The 16218-nt window shown below is 43.4% G+C and overlaps 1 protein-coding gene and 1 long non-coding RNA gene across 3 annotated transcripts in view; both read right to left on the reverse strand.

Annotated features, from left to right (window-relative positions):
* The window catches only part of SLCO3A1 (solute carrier organic anion transporter family member 3A1), a 325300-nt gene that overhangs the window by 298958 nt on the left and 10124 nt on the right, over positions 1–16218 (reverse strand). The window lies entirely within an intron of this gene.
* LOC146401796 (uncharacterized) lies at positions 615–7384 on the reverse strand. The gene is made up of 2 exons (XR_014811011.1): positions 6759–7384; positions 615–4646 (listed from the first exon to the last, which is right to left on the reverse strand). It is a non-coding gene; the product is annotated as an uncharacterized LOC146401796 (long non-coding RNA).

Here is a 16218-nt window from a genome sequence, read left to right on the forward strand (position 1 = left end):
TTTTAGAGGGAAGGGATCATAGTTTATGGAGAAGCAAAACAGAATATTTAGGCGTGAAGTGTCTTCATTTCTATAATTTACTTTTTTTGCCTTTTTTTTTTGGTGGGGGGGGTGCTGTGCCTGTAGGCATATGGAGGTTCCCAGGCTAGAGGTTGCATCAGAGCTACAGCTGCTGGCCTACACCACAGCCACAGCAATGCCAAATCCAAGCCGCATTTGCGACCTACACCACAGCTCACAGCAGTGCCAGATACTTAACCTACTGTGCGGGGCTAGGGATTGAACCTGCATCCTCATGGATACTGGTCAGACTGATTACCACTGAACTACAACAGGAACTCCTATAATTTACTTTAAAGTGGTCAAAAAGAAGGTATATGCATATATGCATATGTATATCTACATGTGTATATATATATGAAGCAAATATGCCAAATTTTAACAACTATTCAATCCTAGGTGGTGAGTACATGGGTGCTCACTGTACTATAATTACTATTTTTGTTTGTTTGAGAATTTATGACATAGAATTAAAAATAAATGTGGGGTAAAAATGCCCACCTATCTCCCAGAATTTCAATAGGGCTGAAATGACATAAACCAGGACAACACTTTAAAACCTACCACACCCAGAGAAAAGAGAACCCATCTACACGGTTGGTGGCAATGTAAATTGTTACAATCACTGTGGAAATCAGTATGGAGGGTCCTCAGAAGACTAAATATAGAACTACCATAAGATCCAGCAAGCCCACTCCTTGGCCTATGTCTCAGCAAACCTGTATGTTCATAACAACACTATTCACAACAGCCAAGACATGGAAACAACCTAAATGTCAATCAACAGATGAGTGGACTAGGAAGATGCGGTACTTATACACAATGGAATACTAGTCAACCGTAAAAAATAATGAAATAATGCCATTTGCAGCAACATGGATGCAACTAGAGATTCACATACTAAATGAAGTCAGAAAGAGAGACAGATACCATATGATATCACTTATATGTGGAATCTAAAATACAGCACAAATGAACCTATCTGGAGAACAAAAACAGACTCACAGACTAGGAGAATAGACTTGTGGCTGCCAAGGGGCAGGGGGGAGGAAGGGGATGGACTGGAAGTTTGGGGTAAGTAGATGCAAACTATTACATACAGAATGAATAACCAGTGAGGTCTTACTCTATAGCGCAGGAAACTATATCCAGTCTCTTGTGATAGACCATGATGGAAGATAATATGAGAAAAAGAATGTGTGTGTGTGTGTGTGTGTATACATATATGACTGAGTCACTTTGCTGTACAGCAGAAATTGATACAATGTAAGTCAACTATAATAAAAACATAGGAAATTAAAAAAATAAATCTTTATATAAGTTAAACAAAAACAACCACACCCATAAAATGGTGGGGTGGGCTTGTACCCATTTTTGGTGTTGATGCTAAAACTGAGACTGAAGGTAAATAAATGACTCCCCAATCAGGAGTTATTTGATAAATATCCATTTATTCGTGATAAGTCCTGTGAAATACTTTTTGAATAAGGTACATGTAATTTTGTACTAAGGTTTTGAAAAATGACTATCTGTTGAAGAAGTGAACATTAATTAGAGTGTCTGTTCCCACTGGCACAGAGCAGTCTGTAATTTTGTGGGGGTTGTTATGGCAGAATTATTACATAATGGCCCTTGTTTTGGAGGAGCTGGCTGCTCAGGGAGAGAATGTGGTCGAGGGCTGAGCACGCAGGTAACAACATGCCGGGAGCCAGAGCCCTGTGACTGACCATGGAATGTTCACCAGCTGACTTGCTGAGCGCTCACATCACCTGCAAATGCCACCTTGTGCTCACTAGGGACCAAGAGCACGGGTCTCTGCCCAACAAAGTCATGCTGAACCTTCACGACCTTCTTCCTCAGTTAAAAAATTTCAAACAGAAAAACAGCAGTGTTCTCTCACACGTAGCAACGTGTTAAAACGATAGCAAAACATCAAACTTACTTGAGCATGCGATTCGGCTGCTATTTCTTCAGGTGGAGGAAAGAGAAGGGATTTTAGGGCCAAGGACAACTGAGAGATCCAGGACGAGTCACTCATTGTGTCAATTTGGGCAAGGCATTTAATTTCTCTGAGCCCTAGTTTCCTTGGTTGTAAAGCAGAAATAATGGGATTTACCACACAGGGTTGTGGTGAGAGTCAAATCAGACCATTCATGTACTTCCTGATTTGTGCCAGACCCTCAAAAATGTCTGTTCCCCTCTCCTCAGCTGTGACCATCCTCTTTAATCTCCTTTCCCCATTTCACATTCTGAAAAGCACAATGAAAATGAATGAGGAATACGGATGTATAGTAGCAAAACAAAGCTGTCAACACCTGCCATGCAGAAATAAGGGAGCTAAAACAGAATAAAATATGGTGGAATATTGTGCAATCTTTGAAAATGATGCTAGGCACTTCTCAATTAAAATGGTACAAACTTTCACACAAAAATCTCACTCTTCAGAAACTTAACCGGGGGAGGGGGGAATGTTGATGCACCCTAAGGACTCAACCCAAAAACTGCTCAAACTGATCAACAAATTCACCAAAGTAGCAGGATATAAGATTAACATTCAGAAATCCGTCGCATTTCTGTATACTAACAATGAAATATTAGAAAAGGAATACAAAAACAAAATACCTTTTAAAATTGCACCCCCCAAGAAAATCAAATACTTGGTAATAAACCTGACCAAGGAGGTGAAAGACTTACATGCTGAGAACTACAAAAAGTTAATCAAGGAAATTAAAGAGGATTCAAAGAGAGGGAAAGCTACTCCATGCTCCTGGGTTGGAAAAATTAATATTGTAAAAATGGCCGTACTACCCAAAGCAATCTACAGATTCAGTACAATCCCTATCAAATTACCCAGGACATTTTTCATAGAACTAGAACAAACAATTCAAAAATTTATATGGAACCACAAAAGGCCCAGAATTGCCAAAGCAATCCTGAGGAACAAAAACCAAGCAGGAGGTATAACTCTCCCAGACTTCAAGCAATACTACAAAGCCACAGCAATCAAGACAGTATGGTACTGGTTCCAAAACAGACAGACCGACCAATGGAACAGAATAGAGAACCCAGAAATAAACCCAGACACCTATGGTCAGTTAATCTTCAACAAAGGAGGCAAGAATATAAAATGGGAGAAAGACAGTGTTTTCAGCAAATGGCGCTGGAAAACCTGGACAGCCGCATGTAAATCAATGAAGCTGGAACACACCCTCACACCATGCACAAAAATAAACTCAAAATGGCTTAAAGACTTAAACCCAAGACAAGACACCATCAAACTCATGGAAGAGAACATAGGCAAAACATTCTCTGACATCAACCTTACAAATGTTTTCTCAGGTCAGTCTCCCAAAGCAACAGAAATAAAAGCAGAAATAAACCAATGGGACCTAATCAAACGGACAAGGCTTTGCACAACAAAAGAAACCATTAAAAAAGAACAAAAAGACAACTTACAAAATGGGAGAAAATAGTTTCAAACGATGCAACAAGGGCTTAATCTCTAAAATACACAAACAATTTATATAACTCAACAGCAAAAATTAGCCAACAATCCAATTGAAAAATGGGCAAAAGACCTGAATAGACATTTCTCCAAAGAGGATATACAGATGGCCAACAAGCACATGAAAAAACGCTCAACATCACTGATTATTAGAGAAATGTGAATCAAAACTACTATGAGGTACCACCTCACACCAGTCAGAATGGCTATCATTAATAAGTCCACAAATAACAAATGCTGGAGAGGGTGTGGAGAAAAGGGAACCCTCCTGCACCGTTGATGGGAATGTAAGTTGGTACAGCCACTATGGAGAACAGTATGGAGGTACCTTAAAAAACTATATATAGAACTACCATATGACCCAGCAATCCCTATCATATGACTATATATAGAACTACCATATATCCTATTCTTGGGCATATATCCGGACAAAACTTTCCTTGAAAAAGACACATGCACCTGCATGTTCATTGCAGCACTATTCACAAAGCCAAGACATGGAAACAACCTAAATGTCCATCAACAGATGAATGGATTAAGAACATGTGAGTGGGGTGGTGGGGGAGCTTGGGGTTAATAGATGTAAATTATTGCCTTTGGAATGGATTAGCAATGAGATTCTGCAGAGTAGCACTGGGAACTATGACTAGTTACTTATGAAGGAGCATGATAATGTGTGAAAATAGAATGTGTACATGTATGTGTAACTGGGTCACCATGCTGTACAGTAGAAAAAAAAAATTGTATTGGGGAAATAACTATTAAAAAATAATAACAAAAAAAGAAGAAAACTCAGGTAATACCAAATTCTATCTCACAGAGATAAAAAAAATAAAATAAAATAAAATTTTGATATAAAAAAAGAAGATGTGACGGAGTTCCCATCGTGGCGCAGTGGTTACCAAATCCTACTAGGAACCATGGGATTGCGGGTTTGATCCCTGCCCTTGCTCAGTGGGTTGACGATCCGGCATTGCCGTGAGCTGTCGTGTGGGTCGCGGACGCGGCTCGGATCCAGTGTTGCTGTGGCTCTGGTGTAGGCGGGTGGCTACAGCTCTGATTAGATCCCTATCCTGGGAACCTCCATATGCCGCGGGAGCGGCCCCAGAAAAGACAAAAAAAAAAAAAAAAAGAAGAAGATGTGGTATATATACACAATGGAATATTGCTCAGCCATAAAAAAGAACAAAATAATGCCATTTGCAGCAACATAGATGGAACTAGAGACTCATATTAAGTGAGGTCAGAAAAAGACAAATACCGTAATACCATATGATATCACTTATATCTGGAATCTAATATATGGCACAAATGAACCTTTCCACAGAAAAGAAAATTATGGACGTGGAGAACAGACTTGTGGTTGCTAAGGGGGAGGGAGAGGGAGTGGGATAGACTGGGAATTTGGGGTTAATAGATGTAAACTATTGCCTTTGGAATGGATAAGCAATGAGATCCTGCTGTATAGCACTGGGAACTATGTCTAGTCATTTATGATGGAGCATGATAAAGTGAGAAAAAAGAGTGTATATATGTATGTGTGAGTGGGTCATCTTACTGTACAGTAGAATATTGACTGAACACTGTAAACCAGCTATAATGGAAAAAATATTTTAAAATGTTAATGCAGAAATAAAATAATCACCAGTCCAAAAAAAAATAAGAAAATGAGCACACCCTGGTGTCATAAATTCATACCGTCTACCACGGAAAGTAAAGGAAGAGTCTAGAGCAGAGCAGAATGGCATAGCTTAGCAAGGTCCATAACCCTGTATCTACAACCTTCAGGAAGATGAGCTGGTGAATAAATAAAAAATCCTGAGTGTTTTCCTTAGTATCACCAAGCTGGAAAAAAGTACCCCAAGAAGTATCCATATATTCCTCTTTTCTGACTGGGGAATAGTAAAAACATCCACTGGGGAGGAAAGGATGGAGGAGCCATGAGCCCTGATGCTGATCATCCCTGCTAGAAGGAAGTGAAGGCTCCAGGGGTACGTAATGAAATTCAGGCCACAAAACACTGCCCGCGGATATGCAGTGGGTGCCCCCACATAGGAAGACTGAACTCACTTCAAAGGGCCTATAAAAGATCCGAAGAGCAAATGCCACCCAAGCCCACATCTTCTGGCTATGACTGGCCAGCAGCCTGCACACCACCTGCTATAGCTTAGCCCTGGCTGCTGTGCATGTCTTCAGACTATAGAAAGCATGGACAGAAACAAACAAAAGATGCCCTCTTCATACTTCGACTTGGTAGTAAGGGGGAAAAAAACAGAGAGGCTTCAAATTGAGAAATCACCCATATCCAGAACAAAAAGATCTGGGCAGACTTACTCCGGCAGAAACAGAGTGGGAAAAAGCAAACAAAAAGGCATGGCAGCTATACACATGGACTCTTGAAGAAAACGAACAAATGAGGCATTGTATCAAAAACAAAGTATTTAGTCTAAGAGAAAACACAACCCAAGAAGAAGAGGATTACCGCCCCCCCACCAAAAGATCTTTGAGAAACAGGGCTTAATATGAATACGAGTTCAATAAATTGAGAACTCAAAGGAAATATTAGTAAACAAACAAAAAGAAGATTGTAGGCTTACCTAAAGCAATAAATTAGGGGAGTTGTGGTGCATCGGAAACAAATCTGACTAGTAACCACGAGGTTGCGGGTTCCAGCCCTGGCCTCGCTCAGTGGGTTAAGGATCTGGCGTTGCCATGAGCTGTGGTATAGGTCGCAGACACGAGCTCGGATCCTGCATTGCTGTGGCTGTGGCGGAGGCTGGCAGCTACAGCTCCGATTCGAACCCTAGCCTGGGAACCTCCCTATATGCCATAGGTGTGGCCTTAAAAAGACAAAAAAAAAATTAAAATAAATTTTAAAAATCAAAGCAAAAGAAATAACTAAGGAGTTCAAAGACAATCCAGCATACAGATAACTGGCCTCCTTATAGCAGAGAACTCACTGTATAGAACCAAGAAAGTGTTCAGGAGTTCTCATTGTGGCTCAGCAGGTTAAGGACCTGACATTTTCTCTGTGAGGATGTAGATTCCATCCATAGCCTCACTAAGCGGGTTAAGGATCCAGCATTGTAGCAACCTGCAGTGTAGGTTGCAGATGCGGCTCGGATCCAGTGTTGCCGTGGCTGTGGTGTAGGCCCAACAGCTGCAACTCCAATTCAACCCCTAATCTGGGAACCTCCATTTGCAGCAAGTAAAAATAAAAAAATTAAAAAAAATGCGTTCCAAGAGACAATATAAGAAAAGTCCCAAGATTAATAAAGAATTGACTATGCTAACTCAATGAAAATATCAAGCTCCACAAAACCAGGACACATGCCATGCACCGGTAACCTAGAGTGTGATTAAGTTATATATATGCCAACTATTAAGAAAGAATTCCTCAGGCATCTCATCTGTAAGCAAATAATCTGTAAAGGAGGAAAACGTACACTGGCCTTGGCCTCTTCTACAGTAACACTCAAGGGCAGAAGACAGCGACGGCTTTTGAGTCTGAATTAAGTCTTCTGCTAAAGTTGACTGAAATGATCGTCCTAAGTGTAGTCACCATAAAATTACTTTCCTTGAAAACCGTGACCCCAGAGAAGAACAGCTGATATTACAGAAAGTGGTCACAGGGTTTAGGGGGAAAGCAGGTTCCCAAACAGAATGTGGAGTGCAATCTGTTTGGACTTTTCATCTTGAGAACATGGATTTTATAAAGTCCAGCCAGCCCGCCAGCCATTTTTCCAGGTGAGAACAGAAGAACTCCACAACGCTGTGGTGCTATTGAGAAAGATAAGCAGGAATTCCCTCTCCTCCTCCTGGACACCTTGATCCATACTAGAGAAACCTCTACCTTCTGGAAGTAACAGAGAGAAACCCATCTATTCCTCTGACGTCCCCCCTCAGTCCTTCCCAAAGGGAGCTGGAGCAACGTATCCAATCGGTTGGCCTGCAGAAAAAACCTCACCAGCTTGCTCTTCCTCTCCTTCTGTGACCAGTCCTCAGAATGCACACATTCTTTGCTCTCCCGGGAAGGCACCCTTACCCAAAGGTGTAGCCCTGCGGGGACACACAGCCTGTCATTCTGACTAGCTGAGTAGTGAGAAGCCTGAACCCATCCATAAACTGAGTTCTCCAACCCCGACTCCAAGATGATATTTTTATATCCCTGCAGCTGGATGTTAGAAGTCTACCCCCTGGCTGATTCTTAGTTGGGGAGAAGAGGAAGCAGAGGGGGCGGCGTGATTAATGAACACTCCCGAGACCTCAGCATCAGTCATGATGACTTCTGAAGGGTAGGATCTGGAATTCCTTAAAATACTTTTGGCTGAACTTTTCCTTCATTTAAAAATTCCTCATAATGAACATATATTGTTTTTACAAAAACAGTAAAGTCATTTTTCTTTTAAAAAAAGCTTCTCCAGTTTTGTTGAGATATAATTGGCATACACCACTAAGTTTAAGGTGTACAGCAGAATGATTTGACTTATGTGCACCATGAAATGATTACAGTAAGTCTAGTGAACATCCATCACCTCACATAAACACAAAGTTAAAGAAGAAAAATGTGTTTTTCCCTGTGATGAGAACACTTAAGATTTACTCTTAATTTTCATATGCAACATACAGTGCCATTAATTATCTTTCTACATCCCTATTACTCATTTATCTTATAACTGGAAGTCTAGCATCGACTGCTTCATGCATTTCCCCCACCCCTGCTTCAGAAATCTGATCTCTTTTTCTATGAATTTGGATTTGTGGTTATTAATTGTTTTATTATAAATTAATTAACACTAACGTAATCTCCTGAAACTCATCAAATTATGTTATCATTATAGAAAGTTTATTTTAAAAAATTTATTTTTTGGCCACGCTCACAGAACGCAGAAGTTCCTGGGCCAGGGATCGAACTGGTGCCACAGCAGTGACCCAGGGCACAGCAGTGATAATGCAAATCCTTAACCACCAGGCCACCAGGGAACTCCCAAATTTTATTTTTTTATTGAAGTATAGTTGATTCACAATGTTTTGTTAGTTTCGGGTGTATAGCAAAGTGATTCAGTTTTATACATGTATGTGTGTGTGTGTGTGTTCTTTTTTTGATTCTTTTTGAAAAAAACTTGACTGACAACCCTACGTTCGTTTCTAGTATATAACATAGTGATTCGATGCTTCTGTATGTTTCAAAATGATCGTCCCAAGTCTAGTTACCATAAAGTCATTTTCCTTGAAAACCATGACCCCAGAGAACATGTAATATTATAGAAAGTGATCACAAGGGTTTAGGGGGAAAGCAGGTACCCAAACAGAATGTGGAGTGTGATCTGATTTTACTATTAAAGTAACAACAACAGTAGCATGCTGCAGAGAGGCATGGGCTAAAAGGGCTTTGCATGGACTGCCTCCTTCAGCATTCTCAAGCTCAATGAAGTAGGCGTATTCACCACTCTATCCTCCAAGCCATGAAGGAACGAGGCGCAAGGGGGGGGTGGGGAGATCACCCAGAGGCAATGAAAGGACCCCCCTCTCCAAGATGCCAACAGTGCATCTCCAGGTCAAGGCATTATAGATGATGTTTCTTCTTCTCTTTCACCCTGCATCAATATTTACCCATATTTTCCAAATTTTCAACACAAGTATTCCTTGTGTAATAAGTAAAACAGTAATGCTTTTATAGTAAGAAAAAAAGCCACAAGCATGAACGTGAAGTTCAAGTGAATGGTTGAGCCAAGTGATGTGACCACACGGGGCTCTGAGCGGTCTCAGCCAGAGCTTCAGTCAGCCCCATGCAGCAACAGGTGTGGAGCAGCAGGCCAGAGACATTCTGCACCGGCTCGGCACACCCTCGACCCAGGCTTTGAAGCTGAAGGGCAACAAGCTCAGTAAATCCCCCTCCAGCCTTCTAGCCCCCAGTAGCCGGCTCTGTTCACAGGGTATATTCTCTCTGGACCCGCATGATGATTCTGAGGCCGAGTGCCCCTTTCGGCAGCTTGCCAAGTTCTTCTCAGGGAGAGCAGGATGGGAAGTCTGAATGGCCTCCATCCAACTTTTAAACTGAAAGCTGCACGCCCACTTTTTGTTGGGAGACATTTCCTGTGTGTGAACACAGTGTGTTCTCTTACCAGCTTTAAAGTTAACCAGAACTGATACATCCAAGGCCAAGCTAAAGTGTTGTTTTGTTTTGTTTAAAGTCCAATAGGACAGGACCTTTCTGAATGTCAGCCCATCTTGCAGAATCTTTGGAGATAACTCAAAAGAGAGGTTGAATACAGATGTGCCACTGTGTATGGATGCTACAGCAGCACCCCCGCCACGGCCCCCACCCTGGGAAACACAGCATTCCAGGACAAGCAGCATTCTTCAGCCCCTCAGCTACCTCAGGCAACACAGCCATGCCTGCTTCCAGCTGAGTCTGAGAATGCCCTGATATGGCCTCCCTCTCCATGCTTAAAGTCTGGCTTCTAGCAGCATTTTAGGGCACTATTTCAAAGCTGGATGGTGGGCGGATGTATGGAAGCCTAGACAAGAGAGATACTGAGAGCCCCTGTACGGCTGGCTGGAGCTGAGATGCTCTGGTGCCAGCCTGACATGCCCTGGTATGTGGCCATAGCCCTGTGTTCCCAGCCTGCCCCTTCTCATCAGAGGCTTCCCCAAGCAGACTCTTTCAACACTAACCCTGACCTCTCATTCCCTTAGATTGACCCTGACCAAGTTTATGAAAATTACTTTAGGAGTTCCCGTCATGGTGCAGCAGAAATGAATCTGACTAGGAACCCTAAGGTTATGGGTTCAATCACTGGCCTCGCTCAGTGGGTTAAGGATCTGGTGTTGCCGTGAGCTGTGGTGTAGGTCACAGATGCAGCTTGGATCCTGCGTTGCTGTGGCTGTGGTGTAGGCCGGCAGCTACAGCTCCAATTTGATCCCTAGCCTGGGAACTTCCATATGCCATGGGTGCAGCCCTAAAAAGCAAAAAAAAAAAAAAAAAAAAAGAGAGAGAGAGAGAGACAAAATTACTTTACATCTGCAACCATAAACATTCTCTTCATCCACTCAGGCCCCCTCCAATGCTACCTCCCACCTTGACCCAAAACTTTGCTTCTGTGGTCAGGTCATACTGTCCTGTGTCACATAGCTGTGAGGCTCAGAGAGGGCTGAGCCACTGCCTGGCCCGGGACCTAAAACAGTCTAATGAATGAGTCATCAATGAAAGCATCATAAACATGCCATCTCCCCCACTAGGATACATAAACTCCATGAGGGCCAAGAACACGCCTTCCTCAGCTCTCTCTTGCTTATAGCACTTAAGGAAGTTGTCCAAGTTAATTAGTTTGGCAGAGACCGAGCTCAAGTCTTTTAAAAGGAGTGTGTGCTGAGAAATTCCGAGAATCATGCTGCTCCCACCTCCACCAAAAAAACACAGAGATGAATGAGACTAGAAGGCAGATATCTGGTCCCCATAGAACATGTACCTGGCCAAATCAGAGACTGGCTGACATAGCAATAAAGTGTCTTTCAGCCTGACCAAATTGGGGGCGGGGGGGGGATGGTGTCAGGGAAGGGACAGGGCCAGCAAGACATTTTATCAGGCCTGGTTCCTGTGAAGGAGTCCTGGTGTAAGACACAAACACACTCACACCCAAAATACATATATACACACCATGCTTACCCGCATGTTATTTCTAGGCATTTCTGTTTTGTTTTTTAATATGCATTTCCCTTAATCAGAGAATGTGATGACCCAGTCCAATCCCTGCATTTGGCTATGCTCAGAATAGAGAAAGGCCTTGTTCTAAGCGACTCATTGATCCGATCAGGCCCATTCCCACAAGCCACGCCACCCCCGCAGAGAGCAACATGGCTGTTTTCTTACAGAAAAGGAGCAAAGCTGGCATATGCTCACCGAGGTCTATGGAACAATTGACCAGGACCTGCTGCTGTATAGCACAGAGAACGCTACCCAGTATTCTGTGATGATCTATGTAGGAAAAGAATCAGAGAGAATGGACATGTGTACACATATGACTGAGTCACTTTGTTGTACAGTAGAAATGACCCAACCTTGTAAATTAAATATACATCAATAAAACTTTTACAAAAGAGAGAAAAGAAAAAAAAGGAAGCAAGGATTGCCACAGGACAGCATTTTTTCAAAGACAGGGCCTTCCTGGTGAGAAGGATTCCCCAACGAACATCCCATAATCTTCCCCTACAACTCAAAACCCTAAAGAGGGCAAAGAGTTGGTCTTTTTTTCTTTTTTCCCCTTTGTACCTGCAGATTGTTTTAGGATCCTCTGCTCTTTTGCTTCCCTGGCGTTATGGGTTGAATGTGTCCTCTCAAAAGGTATGGCGAAGTTCTAACACCCGGATCTGTGAATGTGACTTATTCAGAAACAATGTCTTAGCAGATGTAATTAAGGTCAGATGAGGTCATGGGGCGGGCGGCAGGGGGAGCATCATTCAACAAGACTGGTGTCCTTATAAGAGAAGGAGAGAGGATTTCCCCTTGTGGTTCAGCAGGTTAAGAACCTGACTAGTATCCATCAGGCTGAGGTTCGATCCCTGGCCTCACTCAGTGGGTTAAGGATCTGGCATTGATACAAGCTGCAGTGTAGGTTGCAGAAGTGGCTCAGATTTGACCCCTTGCTTGGGAATTTCCATATGCCATGGGTGCAGCCCTAAAAGAGAGAGGGGAAAAAAAAAGAGAAAAGACACACATGGAGGGGCAGAGCCACATGGCCTCAGGGCATACACGAGAGGGGTGTAACTGCAAACTAAAAAACCCCAAGGATCAGGGTCCACCACAAGAAGCAGAGGCTCGGAGGAAGCTAGAAAGGGGTCAGCCCAGAGTCTCAGAAGAAGTACAGACCCGCCGACACCTTGATTTCAGTCTCCTGGCCTCCAGGACTGTGAGAAAAGAAATCCGGTGTTAGAAGCCACCCTGTTTGTGGTGATTTATTGCAGCAGCCCCAGGGGATAAATACACCTGGTTTCTTCTTTCAAGAACATTCAGAGAAATACACTCATATTCATCCACCTTCCCACCTGTGGGTCCGTGTCCAGCTCCCAATCCAAGGATAAAGTGTCAAAATCACCTTCTCTTTTAGCACGTATCACATCTTTCCACACCTAAGGGGGAAAATATAACCCAATTTTGGTCTTCTAACATCTGAGATTCCCCAAAATGTCTGCGAAATAACCCTACTTACTGCCCTATGAACACCATAGAACAAAAGGTTTAAATATGAAGACCCCACTTCTTGACTCCCACTTCCAAATGCAATATAATAAAGCTCAGAAATGGTCCAGGACGGCAAAGATTAACATGCAGTCCGTGGTGAAGGGTGGGACTGAATCATTAGCGCCTTCAAGAAAAAGACAAGGGCTCAGCTGCCTTGTCCACTGAACAAGGATGGTGGGAAGCCCGCAAAGGAGGAGCTGGAAGGCGCATATTAACAGTCCCCATGGCATTAGCCTGGCAGAGAGTCCCACTCAAGAGTGACCTGGGTTTGGACTCCCGGGAGTACATCCTCACTCGCAGACCTGGATGACATGCTGCCAGTGCTGGTGAAGCATGGCACTGTTGGGGTCAGGGGCCAGCAGAAGGAGGCAAGACTAAAATTAATGAACAACCGGGAGGCGACAGAACTGAGCTGATCACCAGGACCCCCGAAGCTCAGCTCAAATGGCATAAAGAGAAAGGCAGCCACAAGGCAACAGACCTCAACACAAAAACATTCAACATTCTCTTTTTTGAGGGGGGGCGGGGGGAGTCTAAAATGTTCCTCTTGTCACATGGAATCGTCTCCCTGATAGCTTTGGGTGCTAGGAGCCCTGGAGTTATTTTTAATTGCTGCCTTGGTACTCTCATTTTTAAGTGGCAAAAGCATTCCCCAATGAAATCCAAAGTATCAGATGACAGGTAAATATAAATGCATTTTTTTAAATCTGGTCACTGGATTAAGGAAAGGTATGATGCCTAGTAGGACACCCTGTGTCTATTAAAAAAGGGGGGGGGGTGGAGGGATGTTTTAAAAGAGCGTAAGAGAAATGAGTGATTTTTTTCCTAGTATTCCCCAAAACATTATTTTTATTTATATATGTTTCAAATCATTATTTCTAAAAAAATAAAGGGCATGTTTACCTGCTCACACCTGCTGGCTAATGGGGGCAGCTCTGGAGCACATTTGGGTAAGTGACTTAGCTCTCTGCCCTGAGTTGCCCTAAGATGAAAGCAACAAATGTAGAGCTTCCGCAATGTTATCTTTAGAAAGACCTAAGGACGGATGTCCCAAGGCAGGCCAAGGCCAACCTTGGGGCACAGGGACACTAGGCCTATTAGACAATCTTCCACCTGTGCATCTTGCACGTTCCACGGGCTGCCTTTGGATTTAGCCCAAGTGCTGCTGGCTCCATGCGCCACTCTGAGCCCGGGTGCAGCAAGGCAGACCTCCCCATCTGCTCTCGTCAACTGCAGGCTGCAAAGCTGCAAAAACTGTTCTGTGACTTTTGATCTATTTATATGAATTGGCAAAAGGAAAGGGAAGGTGCTCTTCCCCCCCCCCCCAAAAGATATCCTTCCTTGAACTGGCTGAAAACCTGTTGTTGGCATGTCAAGCCTTGCAACCAACATAGCACTTACCAATACTGGAGAGGCAACCCAACATGCCACATAATAAATCATGGGTCGTCCCCTAAATTGTTTGCATAAAGACTACAGAAGCCTGTCTGAAAACCTTCTATAGCTATTTCAAGTGATTTCATTTCCTTTAAGTCTCTTCCCCCCAGCGCTCACTGTGGCCACAGAATAAGCTCCTTGTCTACGGTTCAGGAGGCTGGAAATCTGAAATCAACTGTGTGGCACGCTATGCTATGCACCCTATGCAGGTCTGGCCTTTGAGAATGGGATGGGACGATGGTGCCACACTGCAATGCATGCCAGTTACATGCCAGTTATGGAAAACAATACAAAGTACATCCCAAGAACCATCACGGCAGTGCTTTAGGAAATGAAACGGTCAAAAGATGAAGCCGGTCACGGTTAACAGCGATTTTCCCAGAGGTCCCCCTGAGTGGCATGAGCAATCTCTACAGCCAACGTTAACGGATGGATACCTGCCCTCTGCAACCTTGACAGCTTCAGTGACCACAGACCCAGAATAAGCCTGTGCACCCTGGAGAGAAGGGGGGCTGGAGCTAAAGCAGCGCCTGGCCTACTTTCGGGGGGTGAGCCCTAGGTGGCTCTGTGGGTCTACTTCAAACAATTCTCTGACCCAAAAAGCCAATGGAGAGATGAACTCATCAACGCCATTCTTTATTTTACAGGTTGCATCACAATAATTGAATCTTACATAATAAAAACATGTGCGTCCAGGCTGCTCAGAGATTTCTATCTTCATTAAGGGAATTCTCAAACCCAAGATTTCAGGTACAGTATTTTCGAGCTTACATAATCAGTTAGAGGGCAGCTTTCCAATTTCAACTTACTTATATTCAAGGTGGTAATTTCTCATTCTCATCAGCTGAAAATGGAGAATAGCAGTGTCAGAAAGGGAGGGAGGGCCCAAATCCAACAATTAAAAGGAGGCTGCCTATTTTACATAAGCATTGTCCAAAGGTGGGGGAGAAGGGAAAGACAACAGCCATACCTAAGAACATTTTACAATAGTCTAATTGAAAGACACCACTCGACACTGTTTTCCCGACACCTATCTTACAAGTACAGAAAAGGAGGTAAAAGTATTCATTTCTACCTTCCCCAGATTCCCATGGTTGTGTAAGCTGGGGGGGGGGGGGCGTTTAGGAACTGGCTATTCTAGTCTAGTCTATACCATTCCATTCCATTCCCAGGACTATTTGTCCAAAGACTGCTCGACTTCCCATTTCCGCTAACGCTACACAGCTAACAGCTTAAGGGGCTCTGAAGTGACAGCCACAATAGGCTTTACCAAAGAAGAGGTTTCAAGGGTTACCTGGACAGTCAGGTTCATTATCCAGAGACCCGTCCCCAAGGGCACCCTGTCAGACAAATTCGTATCTGCAGGTAGTACCGACCTCCCATAGGGAGTGTGGATGGAGAGATGATGAACATACAGATGCACAGACAGAAGAGCAAATAGCATACTTCAGTCTTTTGAATGGACTCACCCTACTAACTCAGACCTTCTGCCACATCTTAGCAATATAACAGTCACACCATCGCCTGGTTGGATGGGTCTGAAGCCACAGCCTGCTCCGGGCAGATTTCAACCAAAACCAGCCTCAAGTAAATAAAACCCCCTCGTTATAGTCAGTACCCTCTGACTCTGTTACCAGGTAACTTACGATGCCATATGGGATATAACATCCCACGAGAAGAGGATACTAAAGAGCCGTTGCCAGAGTATTTTTATGATGGAATCATAAAAGCAAAGGGGGAAGAGTCGATTCACACCTCTCCCCCACAGTTAATTACTTTGGCAGAGACCAAGTTGAACTCTTTTAAAAAGGTTCAGACATTCAACCAGTAAGGCCCAGAGCAACCTGTGTTGCCTTTTGCTTTTAAGAATTTCCAAGGAGTGCTGGCTGGAAGGGATAAATGAGACTTCAGCTTTAAGTCCAGGAAAATGCCAATGACCAACTCTCATAACTTAGTGAACTAACTATTCTCCACT

Source organism: Sus scrofa, chromosome 7 (assembly GCF_054392235.1).
Source record: "Sus scrofa isolate SSC_HxYL_T2T_F1_AM1 chromosome 7, Sscrofa_HxYL_maternal_Yorkshire_Landrace_v2.0, whole genome shotgun sequence".
In the NCBI taxonomy this organism is placed as follows: Eukaryota; Metazoa; Chordata; class Mammalia; order Artiodactyla; family Suidae; genus Sus; species Sus scrofa.